Genomic DNA, 15624 nt, shown 5'->3' with positions numbered 1-15624 from the left:
CTCTCTTAATCTCTTGCTATAAATATCAAATCTACCTTCACCTACAGCCCCTTTTCTCACGCTCTCCCAAAGTGGCAACTGTTAAGGTCACCACACTGAATGCTACATCATTCAATCCAGTGGACATGTTTCAGTCCTTACCTTACTTTTCAGGAATATCTGACCTTCTGCCTGCTTCCTCTTCTTGGTATGCTAGATTCCCTCCCCTTACCTCCCAGGATAACATGCTTCCCTGTTCTCCTCTGGGGTCTGGGTTAGGGTGGTTCCTTCTGTCTCCTCTTCTGGTACATCCTCCCCTTCCTAGCCATCAAACACTGGAGTTTCTCAAACCTCAGTGCTAGGCTCTCTTTTCTCTGCTCAGTGAATGGCACCACATTCATTTGGCAGCATAGCCAGAAATCAAGACACATTCTTAAAACCCTATTCTCCCATCTCCACCCCTAAGACTAAGTGATCAGACCTCCTATATTTCTCTCAAATCCATCTACTTCTGTCCATCTCCACAGGGATGCCGCTATTCCTGAACTCAGCCTTCTGCCCTCTTTAACCTACTTAACTCTTAAACCCTCTACCTTTCCAGAACTTCTAAACATTGTCAAATTCCTTTAATTATTTTATACCCCTACCATCCCGAACTTCTCCTTCATAACACAACTCACAGATATAATTTTACATTTATTTGTGATTTACTCTGTTTGCCCCCACTAGACCAAGTGAGCCACAAGGACGAGGACTGTTTCTGACCACTTCTATATCTCTAAAACCTAGTGCCTAACACAAAGTAGGTATTTAAAACGTATTTTTAAATAGAAAAATAATTCATGCAAAGTTTCAACTATCAGTGGGGTAACTGCCAAACTTTCCATGAGTCCTCGCTATAGTAATCTGTAATAAATCAAATGGAACCTCTCCTCCCAAATGGCCTAACACCTGGCTCCTTTGAAAACCTAGCCATTTTCACAACCCACTCTATAATTTGATCATTACAAAATAAAACAGTTCCATTAAAAAAATTCACCTTTAGCCTCAATGAAGGAAAAGACCATAAATATAAAGCAGAAATGATTTAAAAACACACTGAAAAACAAATTTCAACCCCACATGAATGATATCTAAAGGAATGCAACACATTTTTTTTCAGGTTCATGGCTAAATTGGGATGAAAATAAGACAAAAAACAGGAAGGTAATAAAAATTTAAAATGGAGTAGAAGACAATATAATTGGGGGTGAAGACTGAGGGATGGTGGATGAAGTAAATTTAGAGTCATAATGTTTGGGGATAATTCAGTTTTTAAACACAATACTTTCAGAAATTTTTTTTTTTTTTTGCGGTACGCGGGCCTCTCACTGTTGTGGCCTCTCCCGTTGCGGAGCACAGGCTCCGGACACGCAGGCTCAGTGGCCATGGCTCACGGGCCTAGCCGCTCCGTGGCATGTGGGATCTTCCCGGACCGGGGCACGAACCCGTGTCCCCTGCATCGGCAGGCGGACTCTCAACCACTGTGCCACCAGGGAAGCCCTCAGAAATATTTTTAATTAATAAGTTCTGTAAATAAACCACTTTACTTAAAGGAACTGAGGAGAATCAAAATGTAAAGATTTTAAGATAGTCTCAAAATTGTACACTTGTTAAATGCTTAAATTTATGAATCTAGGATCAAAAGTAGAATTAAGGCATATAAAAATAGAATTCAGTTGTATGATGGGAATATGTCATTACTATGAAATATCTACCATTAATTTCCACAGGAAGTTAATAGATCAAATCATGTATGAAATCATTAAATGTACTTAGCAGCTATGAAAACCAAGAGCCTCAAAATGGGATTATTGCCCTTGTGAGAGTCACAGGAGAGCCTGCATCCCCTCTCTGCTCTCCACACAAGAAGACGGCAGCCTGTGACCCAGAGGAGGACCCTCACTAGAATGCAACCATGCTGGTACCCTGATCTTGGACTTCCAGCCTCAAAAACCACGAGAAATAAATTGCTATTGTTTAGAAGCCGACAAACAAAACCTGCCCCAAGCTAAGAGCTTCCTTGGGTGGGGGTGGGGGGAGACCTTTAACATCATCAGTAATGACACAAACATCGTGTGCCTCCTGAATGGACGCACTGTAAAGGGCACAACATCATTTCTGTGACAGTCCTGCCAAAGATGCATCCTGTCTCTAGTCATGATGAAACCCAAAATGAGGAACAACCTAAAAAATAGCCTGTATTCTTCAAAAATGTCAGTCAGGAAAGATTGAGGAAGACTGGACAGACAAACCAACTAAATGCAGCATGGGATCCTGGATTAGATCTTGAACCAGGAATTTTTATTTGTTTAATTTTACTTCTTGGCTTCAAAGGACTTTAGTACTGGATCAATGTTTCCGATTTTGATAATATACTGAGGTTACATAAGAGAATATCCTCATTTGTAAAAAATACACACTGAAGTATTTAAGGGTAAAGGGATATCATGTCTTTAATTTATTCTCAAACATTTCAGAGAAAACAACAACAAAACACACACATACTTTTACAGACACATGCACATTATACATACATGGATATTCATATTTAGAGGAAAAAAGAAGAATAAAGAGAATGTGATAAAATGTTAACATCTGAAGAACCTGAATAAAGTTTATATAAAAATTTCAAATTTATATAAAGGTTATATAAATAATTTGACATTTACAGAAAAGTTGCAAAAACAGTTTTGCGCTATTCTTGCAGCGTTTTTGTAAACCTGGAATTATTTCAAAATTAAAATAATTTAGTAAAATAAATATATAAAAACATAGATTTTTGAAGAACCTAATGAATTAGAGAGGTAGGGACTCACCTATAGCGGTAAAAAAAAAAACCGTTAAATTATACTGAGTATGTTTTACTTAAGAATCCCATTCCACTTGGTAACATAATTTGGTTTCTAAATACCTTCGTTTTTGTCTTAAATTACCAAATAAGTAATACATGTTCATTGTAGAAAATATGAATAGCAAAAAATAAAACCCACCATTAATTTCACCACTTATAAATTAATCACACTGACATTTTAATAAATATTTTTCCAGTAAAAGCTTTTTTTTAACAGATTTTTTTCTTAAAAATTCACAATGTGGAATTAACCTCATTCTCATCACCTCTATGGCCTTTCATAATTCTGTTATTAAAGACAGTATTAATGCAGTATTTCTTTTCCTATCTCATTTAAAAGACAGATGCACAAAGCAATAGTTACAAAACCATGTTAATGGGCTTATAATGAATACAGATGTGACCCATATGACAATAATAGCACAAAAGGTGCGAGTGGGGTGGAGAACAGAGTTATATTGGAAGAATGTTTTGTACACTATTGAAATTAAGTTGGTATTAATTTGAATTACAGTGCTATAGATCAGGATGTTAATTGTAATCTACAGGGCAACCACTAATAAAATAGCTTTAAAAATTACACAGTGAAAGACAAAACAAGGGAATTAAAATTGTACACTGGAAAGTATACTTAATACGAAACAGAGGCGTAATGGAGAATTAGAGGATTAAAAGGCATAAAACATAGAAGACAAACAGCAAGATGGCAGATGTAAATCTTGTTTTATCAAATAATTATATTAAATTATAACTATCAGAAACATATGGAATGAAAGTGGACTAAATGCTCTAACCAAAAGGCAGAGATTTTCAGAATGAATTTTTAAAAAGTGATCCAACTGTCTACAACAGATACCCTTTAGATTAAAAGACATAAAGAGGTTGAAATAAAAGGGTGGAAAAAGATATATCATGCACACGTAAAGGTGGCGGAGTGGCTATATTAGTAACAAACAGAATACAGGCATACCTTGATTTATAGTGCTTTGCTTTGCTGTGCTTCGCAGATGTTGCATTTTTTACTAATTGAAGGTTTGTGGCAACCCTGCATCCAGCAAGTCTATCAACACTTTTTCCAACAGCATTTGCTCACTTCATGTCTATGAGTTGCATTTTGGTAATTCTCACAATATTACAAACTTTCTCATTATTATTACATTTGTTATGGTGATCTGTGATAAGTGATCTTAGATGTTACTATTTATATTGTTTTGGGGCACCAAGAATTGTGTCTGTATAACATAGCAAACTTAATCAATAAACGTCTGTGTTCTGACCACTCCACCAAACGGCTGTTTCCGGTCTCTCTCCCTTCCTCAGGTCTCCCTACTCCCTGAGACACAATAGTATTAAAATTAAGCCAATTAATAGCCCTACAATGGCCTCCACGTGTTCAAGTGAAAGGAAGAGTAAGTAGCATGTCTCTCACTTTAAATCAAAAGCTAGAAACGATTAAGCTTAGTGAGGAAGGCATGATGAAAGCTGAGACAGGCCAAAAGCTAGGTAGGTGTCTTGCACCAAACTGTTAGCCAAGTTTCAATGCAAAGGAAAACTTCTTGAAAGAAATTAAAACTGCTACTCACTGAACAAACAAATGATAAGAAAGCAAAACAGGCTTATTGCTATATGGAGAAAGTTTTAGTGGTCTGGGTGGAAGATTAAACCAGCCACAACATTCCCTTAAGCCAAAGTCTAACCTAGAGCAAAGCCCTAACTCTCTTCAATTCTGTGAAGGCTGAGAGAGATAAGGAAGCTGCAGAAGAAGTTTGAAGCTAACACAGGCTGCTTCATGAGGTTGAAGGAAAGAAGGCATATCTTCATAACATAAAAGTGAAAGGTGGGCTTCCCTGGTGGCGCAGTGGTTGAGAGTTCTCCTGCCAATGCAGGGGACACGGGTTCGTGCCCCGGTCCGGGAAGATCCCACATGCCGCAGAGCGGCTGGGCCATGAGCCATGGCCGCTGAGGCTGTTCGTCTGGAGCCTACGCTCCGCAACGGGAGAGGCCACAGCAGTGAGAGGCCCGCATACCACAAAAAAAAAAAAAAAAAAGTGAAAGGTGATAGGGGGACCTTCAAGATGGCAGAGGAGTAAGACATGGAGACCACCTTCCTGCCCACAAATACATGAAAAATATATCTACATGTGGAACATCTCCTACAGAACACCTACTGAACGCTGGCAGAAGACCTCAGACTTCCCAAAAGGAAAGAAAATCCCCACATACCTGGGTAGGGCAAAAAAAAAAAAAGAAAAAATAGAGACAAAAGAATAGGGACGGGACCTGCACCAGTGGGAGGGAGCTGTGAAGGAGGAAAGGTTTCCACACACTAGGAAGCCCCTTCGCGGGCGGAGACTGCGGGTGGCAGAGGGAGGAAGCTTCGGAGTCATGGAGGAGAGCGCAGCCACAGGGGTGCGGAGGGCAAAGCGGAGAGATTCCTGCACAGAGGATCGGTGCCGACCGTCACTCACCAGCCCGAGAGGCTTGTCTGCTCACCCGCCGGGGCGGGCGGGGGCTGGGAGCTGAGGCTCGGGCTTCGGTCGGATCGCAGGGAGAGGACTGGGGTTGGCTGCGTGAACACAGCCTTTAGGGGGCTAGTGCGCCATGGCTAGCCGGGAGGGAGTCCAGGAAAAGGTCTGGAGCTGCCAAAGAGGCAAGAGGCCATTGTTTCAGGGTGCGCGAGGAGAAGGGATTCCTTCCCCGTGTGCCCACAGAAAGCAGAGTACCGCCTAAGCGAGCTCCAGAGACGGGCACAAGGCGCGGCTAATCAGCTCAGGCAACAGAGACAAGCGTGAAATGGTAACACTGCTGCTGCTGCCACCAAGAATCCTGTGTGCAAGCACAGGTCACTATCCACACCCCACCGCCCCAGGGAGCCTGTGCAGCACGCCACTGTCAGGGTCCCGAGATCCACGGACAACTTCCCCGGGAGAACACAAGGCATGCCTCACACTGTTGCAATGTCATGCCTCTGCCGCCGCAGGCCTGCCCTGCATTCCAATTACGACTACCATACGCTTCGCTCTCAGCGGCCTGAGAGAGCAAGAGAGCCATAATCAGCCACTGCTTTAACCCCCTCCTGTCTGGGTGGGGAACAGACACCTGAGGGTGACTTACACGCAGAGACAGGGCCAAAACCAAAGCTGAACCCCAGGAGCTGTGTGAACAAAGAAGAGAAAGGGAAATTTTTCTGTGTAGCCTCAGGAGCAGTGGATTAAATCCCCACAATCAACTTGATGAACCCTGCATCTGTGAAATACATGAATACCTGAACAAATGTTCCCAAAATAGAGGCAGTGGACTCTGGGAGCAACTGTAGACATGGGGTTTGCTGTCTGTGACTGATTTGTTTCTGATTTTTATGCTAATCTTAGTTTAGTTTTTAGTACTTCTTATGACTGGTGGATTTGTTTATTGGTTTGGTTGCTCTCTTCTTTTTATAAAAAAATTTATTTATTTTATTATTTCTTTTATTTTATTATTTTTTTTCTTTATTATTTTAAAAATATATTATTATTATTTTTCTTTCTTTTCTTCTGAGCCAAGTGGCTGACAGGGTCTTGCTGCTCCAGCTGGGGGTACAGCCTGAGCCCCAGAGGTGGGAGAGCTGACTCCAGGACATTGGACCACCAGAGACCTCCCAGCCCCACGCAGTATCAATTGGCAAGAGCTCTCCCAGAGACCTCCATCTCAACACTAAGACCCAGCTGCACCCAACGGCCAGCAAGCTCCAGTGCTGGATGCCCCATGTCAAACAACTAGCAAGACAGGAACACAAACCCACCCATTAGCAGAGAGCCTGCATAAAATAATACTAAGTTCATAGACACCCCAAAACACACCACCAGACGCAGTCCTTCTCATCAGAAAGACAAGATCCAGCCCCACCCACCAGAACACAGGGAACACCAGTCCCCTCCATCAGGAAGCCTTCACAAACCACTGAACCAACCGCACCCACTGGGGCCAGACACCAAAAACAACAGGAACTACGAACCCGCTGCATAAGAAAAGGAGACCCCAAACACAGTAAGTGAAATAAAATGATAAGACAGAGAAATATGCAGCAGATAAAGGAGCAAGGTAAAAACCCATCAGACCAAACAAATGCAGAGGAAATAGGCAGTCTCCCGGGAAAAGAATTCAGAGTAATGATAGTAAAGATGATCCAAAATCTTGGAAATAGAATGGAGAAAACACAAGAAACATTTAACAAGGACCTAGAAGAACTAAAGAGCAAACAATGATGAACAACACAGTAAATGAAATTAAATATTCTCTAGAAGGAATCAATAGCAGAATAACTGAGGCAGAAGAACAGTAAGTGACCTGGAAGATAAAATAGTGGAAATAACTGCCACAGAACAGAATAAAGAAAAAGGAATGAAAAGAATTGAGGAGAGTCTCAGAGGCCTCGGGAACAAAATTAAATGCAGCAACATTCGCATTATAGGGGTCCCAGAAGAAGAAAAGAAAAAGAAAGGGACTGAGAAAATATTTGAAGAGATTAGAGTTGAAAACTTCCCTAATATGAGAAAGGAAATAGTCAATCAAGTCCAGGAAGCACAGAGAATCCCATACAGGATAAACCCAAGAAGAAACACGCCAATACACATATTAATCAAACTATCAAAAATTAAATACAAAGAAAAAATATTACAAGCGGCAAGGGAAAGCAACAAATAACATACAAGGGAACTCCCGAAAGGTTAACAGCTGATTTCTCAGCAGAAACTCTACAAGCCAGAAGGGAGTGGCAGGATATATTTAAAGTGATGAAAGGGAAGAGCCTACAACCAACATTATTCTACCCTGCAAGGATCTCATTCAGATTCAACGGAGAAATCAAAAGCTTTACAGACAAGCAAAAGCTAAGAGAATTCAGCATCACCAAACCAGCTCTACAACAAATGCTAAAGGAACTTCTCTAAGTGGAAGAAAACGACCTACAAAAACAAACCCATGACAATTAAGAACATGGTCATAGGAACAAACATATCGATAATTACCTTAAACATGAATGGATTAAATGCTCCAACCAAAAGACACAGGCTCACTGAATGGATACGAAAACAAGACCCATATATATGCTATCTACAAGAGACACACTTCTGACCTAGGGACACACAGAGACTGAAAGTGAGGGCATGGAAAAAGATATTCCATGCAAATGGAAATCAAAAGAAAGCTGGAGTAGCAATACTCATATCACATAAAATAGACTTTAAAATAAAGAATGTTACAAGAGACAAAGAAGGACACTACATAATGATCAAGGGATAAATCCAAGATGAAGATATAACAACTATAAATATATATGCACCCAAAATAGGAACACCTCAATACACAAGTCAACTGCTAATAGCTATAAAAGAGGAAATCGACAGGAACACAATAATAGTGGGGGACTTTAACACCTCACTGACACCAATGGACAGATCATCCAAACAGAAAATTAATAAGGAAACACGAATGTTAAATAACACAATAGACAAGAAAGATTTAATTGATACTTATAGGACACTCCATGCCAAAACAGCACATCACACTTTCTTCTTAAGTGCACACGGAACATTCTCCAGGATAGATCACATCTTGGGTCACAAATCAAGGCTCAGTAAATTTAAGAAAACTGAAATCATATCAAGCATCTTTTCTGACCACAACACTATGAGATTAGAAATCAATTACAGGGAAAAAAACATAAAAAACCCAAACGCATGGAGGCTAAACAATACGTTACTAAATAACCTAGCGATCGCTGAAGAAATCAAGGAGGAAATCAAAAAATAGCTAGAGACAAATTACAACAAAAACACGACGATCCAGGGCTTCCCTGGTGGCACAGTGGTTGAGAATCTGCCTGCTAATGTACGGGACACGGGTTCGAGCCCTGGTCTGGGAGGGTCCCACATGCTGCAGAGCAACTACGCCCGTGAGCGACAACTACTGAGCCTGCGCATCTGGAGCCTGTGCTTCGCAACAAGAGAGTCCACGACAGTGAGAGGCCCGTGCAGCACGATGAAGCATGGCCCCCGCTTGCCACAACTAGAGAAAGCCCTCACACAGAAACGAAGACCCAACACAGAAAAAATAAATTAATTGATTAAAAACACGACAATCCAAAACCTATGGGATGCAGAAAAAGCAGTTCTAAGAGGGAAGTTTACAGAAATATAAGCTTACCTCAAGAAACAAGAAAAATCTCAAATAAACAATCTAACCTTACGCCTAAAGAAACTAATGCAAGAAAAACAAAAACCCAAAGTTAGCAGAAAGAAAGAAGTCATAATGATCAGATCAGAAATAAATGAAAAAGAAATGAAGGAAACAATAGCAAAGATCAATAAAACTAAAATTGGTTCTTTGAGAAGATAAACAAAATTGATAAACCATTAGCCAGGCTCATCAAGAAAAAGAGGGAGAGAACTCAAATCAATCAAATTAGAAATGAAAAAGGAGAAGTTACAACAGACACCAAGAAATACGAAGCATCCTAAGAGACTACTACAAGCAACTCTATGCCAATAAAATGGACAACCTGGAAGAAATGGACAAATTCTTAGAAAGGTATAACCTTCCAAGACTGAACCAAGAAGAAACAAACTATGAAAAGACCAATCACAAGTAATGAAATTGAAACTGTGATTAAAAATCTTCCAACAAACAAAAGTCCAGGACCAGATGGCGTCACAGGTGAATTCTATCAAACATTTAGAGAAGAGCTAACACCCATACTTCTCAAACTCTTCCCAAAAATTGCAGACGAAGGAACACTCCCAAACTCATTCTATGAGGCTGCCTTCACCCTGATACCAAAACCAGACAAAGATACTACAAAAAAAAGAAAATTACAGACCAATAGCACTGATGAATATAGATGCAAAAACCCTCAACAAAATACTAGCAAACAGAATCCAACAACACATTAAAAGGATCATACACCTTGATCAAGTGGGATTTAACCCAGGGATGCAAGGATTCTTCAATGTATGCAAACCAATGTGATACACCATATTAACAAACTGAAGAATAAAAACCATATGATTATCTCAATAGATACAGAAAAAGATTTCAACAAAATTCAACACCCATTTATGACAAAAACTCTCCAGAAAGTGGGCATAGAGGGAACCTACCTCAACATAATAAAGGCCATATACGACAAATCCACAGAAAACATCATTCTCAATGGTGAAAAACTGAAAGCATTTCCTCTAAGATCAGGAACAAGACAAGGATGTCCACTCTCACCCACTGTTATTCAAGATAGTTTTGGAAGTCCTAGCCACGGCAATCAGAGAAGAAAAAGAAATAAAAGGAATACAAACTGGAAAAGAAAAAGTAAAACTGTCACTGTTTGAAGATGACATGATGCTATAGAGAATCCTAAAGATGCCACCAGAAAACTACTAGAGCTCATCAATAAATTTGGAAAAGTTTCAGGATACAAAATTAATGCACAGAAATCTCTTGCATTCCTATACACCAACGATGAAAAATATGAAAGAGAAATTAAGGAAACACTCCTATTTACCACTGCAACAAAAAGAATAAAATACCTAGGAATAAACCTACCTAGGGAGACAAAAGACCTGTATGCAGAATTCTGTAAGACACTGATGAAAGAAATTAAAGATGATACAAACTGATGGAGAGATATACCATGTTCTTGGATTGGAAGAATCAACATCGTGAAAATAACTATATTACCCAAAGCAATCTACAGATTCAATGTAATCCGTATCAAACTACCAATGGCATTTTTCACAGAACTAGAACAAAAAATTTCACAATTTGCATGGAAACACAAAAGACCCCAAAGAGCCAAAGCAATCTTGAGAAAGAAAAACGGAGCTGGAGGAATCAGGCTCCCTGACTTCAGACTATACTGCAAAGCTACAGTAATCAAGACAGTATGGTACTGGCACAAAAACAGAAACATAGATCAATGCAAAAGGATAGAAAGCCAAGAGATAAACCCACGTACATATGGTCAACTAATCTATGACAAAGGACGCAAGGATATACAATGGAGAAAAAACAGCCTCTTCAATAAGTGGTGCTGGGAAAACTGGACAGCTACATGTAAAAGAATGAAATTAGAACACTCTCTAACACCATATACAAAAATAAACTCAAAATGGATTTAGAGACCTAAATTTAAGACCGGACACTATAAAACTCTTAGAGGAAAAAATAGGCAGAACACTCTATGACATAAATCACAGCAAGATCCCTTTTGACCCACCTCCTAGAGAAATGGAAATAAAAACAAAAATAAACAAATGGCACCTGATGAAACTTAAAAGCTTTTGCACAGCAAAGTAAACTATAAACAACACGAAAAGACAACCCTCAGAATGGGAGAAAATATTTGCAAACGAATCAACGGACAAAGGATAAATCTCCAAAATATATAAACAGCTCATGCAGCTCAATATAAAAAAAAAACCATGCAGCTCAATATCAAAAAAACAAACAATGCAATCAAAAAACAGGTGGAAGACTTAAATAGACATTTCTCCAAAGAATACATACAGATTGCAAACAAACACATGAAAAGATGCTCAACATCACCAATCAGTAGAGAAATGCAAATCAAAACCACAATGAGGTATCACCTCACACCGGTCAGAACGGCCATCATCAAAAAAACCTACAGACAATAAATGCTGGAGAGGGTGTGGAGAAAAGGGAACCCTCTTGCACTGCTGGTGGGAGTGTAACTGATACAGCCACTATGGAGAAAAGTATGGAGGCTCCTTAAAAAGCCAAAAATAGAACTACCATATGACCCAGCAATATCACTACTGGGCATATACCCTGAGAAAACCATAATTCAAAAAGAGGCATGTATCACAATGTTCATTGCAGCACTATTTACAATAGCAGGACATAGAAGCAACTTAAGTGTCCATCAACAGATGAATGGATAAAGATGTGGCACATATATACAATGGAATATTACTCAGTCATAAAAGGAAACGAAATTGAGTTATTTGTAGTAAGGTGGATGGAGCTAGAGTCTGTCATACAGAGTGAAGTAAGTCAGAAAGAGAAAGACAAATACCATATGCTAACACATATATGTGGAATCTAAAAAAAAATGGTTCTAATGAACCTCGGGGCAGGACAGGAATAAAGATGCAGATGTACAGAATGGACCTGAGGACTAGGCAGGGGGAAGGGTAAGCTGGGAAGAAGTTAGAGTGGCATGGACATATATACACTACCAAATGTAAAATAGATAGCTAGTGGGAAGCAGCTTCATAGCACAGGGAGGTCAGCTCGGTGCTTTGTGACCACCTAGAGGGGTGGGATAGGGAGGGTTGGAGGGAGACGCCAAGAGGGAGGAAATATGGGGATATATGTATATGTATAGCTGATTCACTTTGTTATAAAGCAGAAACTAACACAACAATGTAAAGCAATTATACTCCAACAAAGATGTTTAAAAAAAAAAAGTGAAAGGTGAAGCAGCAAGTGGTGATGCATAAGCTACAACAAGTTATCCAGAATATCTAATGAGGTAATTAAAGAAGGTGGCTACATTCAACAACAGATTTTCAGTATAGACAAAACAGCCTTATATTAGAAGGAGAGGACATCTAGGACTTGCACAGGTAGAGAGGAGAAGTCAGTGCCTGGCTTCAAAGCTCCAAAAGACAAGCAGACTCACAGATACAGAGAACAAACTCGTGTATACCAGTGGTGGGGACAGGGGGAGGAGGAATGTAAGGGTGGGGGAGGATGAGGTACAAAATATTAAGTGTAAGATTGGCTCAAAGATGCATTGTACAACACAGGGAATATAGCCAATATTTTGTAATAACTGTAAATAGAAAGTAACCTTAAAAAATTTTTTTAATGGTTAATTAAAGAAATAAACAATACTCCCCCCCAAAAAAAACCCCAAAAGACAAGCTGACTCTCTTGTGAGGGACTACTGAAGCTGGTGACTTGAAGTAGAAGCCAGTGCTCATTTACCATTCCATAGACCATAAGGCCCTTAAGAATTATGCTAAATCTACTCTGCCTATGCCTTACAAATGGAACAACAAAGCCTGGAATGCAGCACACCTGTTAACAACATGGTTTACTGAATATTTTAAATTTACTGTTGAGACCTAATACTCAGAAAAAAAATATTCCTTTCAAAATATTACTGCTTACTGACAATGCACCTAGTCACCAAAGAGCTCTCTGATGGAGATGTACAATGAGATTAATGTTGTTTTCATGCCTGCGAATACAGCATCCATTCTGCAGCCCATGGATCAAGGAGCAATTTTAACTTTCATGTCTTATTATTTAAGAAATACATTTTGTAAGGCTATAGCTGCCATAGATAGTGATTCCTCTGATAGATCTGGGCAAAATACATTGAAAATGATCTGCACAGGATTTACCATTCTAGATGCCATTAAGAACATTCATAATTCATGGGAAGAGGCCAAAATATCAACATTAACAGCCGTTAGGAAGAAGTTGATTTTAACCCTTGTGGATGACTTTGAGGGGTTCAAGACTTCAGTGGAGGAAGTCATTGCGGGTGTGGTAGAAATAGTAAGAGAGGAGTTCCCTGGTGTTGCAGTGGTTAAGAATCCGCCTGCCAATGCAGGGGACACGGGTTCGAGCCCTGATCCGGGAAGATCCCACATGCCGCGGAGCCACTAAGCCCGTGTGTCACAACTACTGAGCCTGCACTCTCGAGCCTACAAGCCACAACTACTGAGCCCGCGTGCCACAACTACTGAAGCCTGCAGCCCTAGAGCCTGTGCTCCGCAACAAGAGAGGCCACCGCAATGAGAAGCCCGCGCGCCGCAACAAAGAGTAGCCCCCGCTCACCGAAACTAGAGAGAGCCTGCACACAGCAACAAAGACCCAAAGCAGCCAAAAAATAAATAAATTAAAAAAAAAAAAAAGAAATAGCAAGAGAACTAGAAGTGGAGCCTGAAGATGTGACTGAATTGCTGCATCTCATGACAAAACTTGAACAGATAAGGAGTTACTTCTTAGGGAGGAGCAAAGAGAGTAGTTTCGTGAGATGGAATCTGCTCCTGGCAAAGATGCTGTGAAGATTGTTGAAATGTCAACAAAGGATTCAGAATATTACATAAACTTCGTTGATAAAGCAGTGGCAGGGTTTGAGAGGTTTGCCTCCAATTTTGAAAGAAGTTCTGTTAGTAAAATGCTATCAAACAGCACTGCACACTACAGAGAAATCATTCATGAAAGGAAGGGTCAACTGATGCAGCAAACTTCATTGTCGTATTTTAAGAAATTGCCATAGCCACCCCTACCTTCAGCAACCACCACCCTCATCAGTCAGCAGCCATCAACATCAAGGCAAGACCTCCACCAGCAAAAAGATTCCAACTCGCTGAAGGCTCAGATGATGGTTAGTGTTTTCTAGCAATAATGTATTTTAGAGTTGAGGTATGTACATTTTTTTAGACATAATGCTGTTGTACATTTACTGACTACAGTATAGTGTAAACATATCTTTTATATGTACTGGGAAATCAAAAACTTCATGTGAGTCCGTTTATTGCAACATTCACTTTGCTGCGGTGGTGTGGAATTGAACCCACAATATCTCCGAGGTATGCCTGTAGATGTTAAGACAAGAAATACAGTACTAGAGACAAAGAGGGATACTTCGTAATGATAAAAAAGTCAAAAAAAAAGGAAGATAAAATAAAAGAATGGAAAAAGATATACTATGAAAACAGTAACCAAAGGAGAGCTGGAGTGGCTACACTAATATCAGAAAAAAGTAGAAGTCATGTGAAAATTTATTACTAGAGATAAGGAAGGATTTTTTTTTTAATGATAAAGGGCTTATCCATCAGAAAGACATAGCAGTTCTAAACAAATATGCATCTAATGGCAGAGACCCAAAGTACAGGAAGCAAAACTGACAGAACTAAAGAGAAATACACAATTCAACAAGAACAGTTGGAGACTTTCACTTTCAATAATAGCTAGAACTAGGCAGAGATCAATGAGGAAATAGAAGAATTAATACCACAAACTAAGTATACAAAAGACATTTATAGAACGTTCCACCCCATAATAGCAGAATATACATTCTTCTCAAGTGCACATGAAACATTCTCCAGGACAGAGCACATGTTAGGTTATAAAACAAGCCTCAATCAATTTGTAGGGATTAAAATCATATGAGGTATGTTCTGTGACCACAATGGAATGAAATTAGAAATCAGTAGCAGAAGGAAAATTGGGAAATCCAAAAATACGTGAAAATTAAATAATATACTCCTAAACTGATGGGCCAAAAAAGAAATCATAAGGCAATTAGAAAATGCTTTAAGATGAATGAAAATAAAAATACAATATAACTTATAAGATGCAGTGATTGGAGGGAAATATTTTTTAGAAAGAAAAAAGATCTCAAATCAATAACATAACCATGCACCTTACAAAACTAGAAAAAGAAGAGTAAGCTAAACCCAAAGCAAGCAGAAGGAAGGAAATAATAAAGATTAGAGTGGAAATAAATGAAAGAGAGAACAGAAAAACAAGAGACAATAAACAAAACCAAAAGTTGGTTCTTTGAAAATATCAACAAAATGGACAAATCTTCAGCTAGACTAACCAAGAAAAAAAGAGAGAAGACTCAAATCATTAAGATCAGTAATAAAAGAGAGGGTATCAATTCTGACCTTATAGAAATAAAAATGATTATAAGGAATGCTACTGATGACCCTATGCCAACAAATTAGATA

General features: G+C 39.4%; 1 protein-coding gene across 6 annotated transcripts in view; it reads right to left on the bottom strand.

Annotated features, from left to right (window-relative positions):
- USP24 (ubiquitin specific peptidase 24) overlaps positions 1 to 15624 on the bottom strand; it is a 151040-nt gene that overhangs the window by 109087 nt on the left and 26329 nt on the right. The window lies entirely within an intron of this gene.

The sequence above is a fragment of the Orcinus orca genome, chromosome 1 (assembly GCF_937001465.1).
Source record: "Orcinus orca chromosome 1, mOrcOrc1.1, whole genome shotgun sequence".
NCBI classification, from domain to species: domain Eukaryota; kingdom Metazoa; phylum Chordata; class Mammalia; order Artiodactyla; family Delphinidae; genus Orcinus; species Orcinus orca.
The sequence above is the reverse complement of the archived record's forward strand: the minus strand, read 5'-3'. Positions and strand labels throughout refer to the sequence as shown.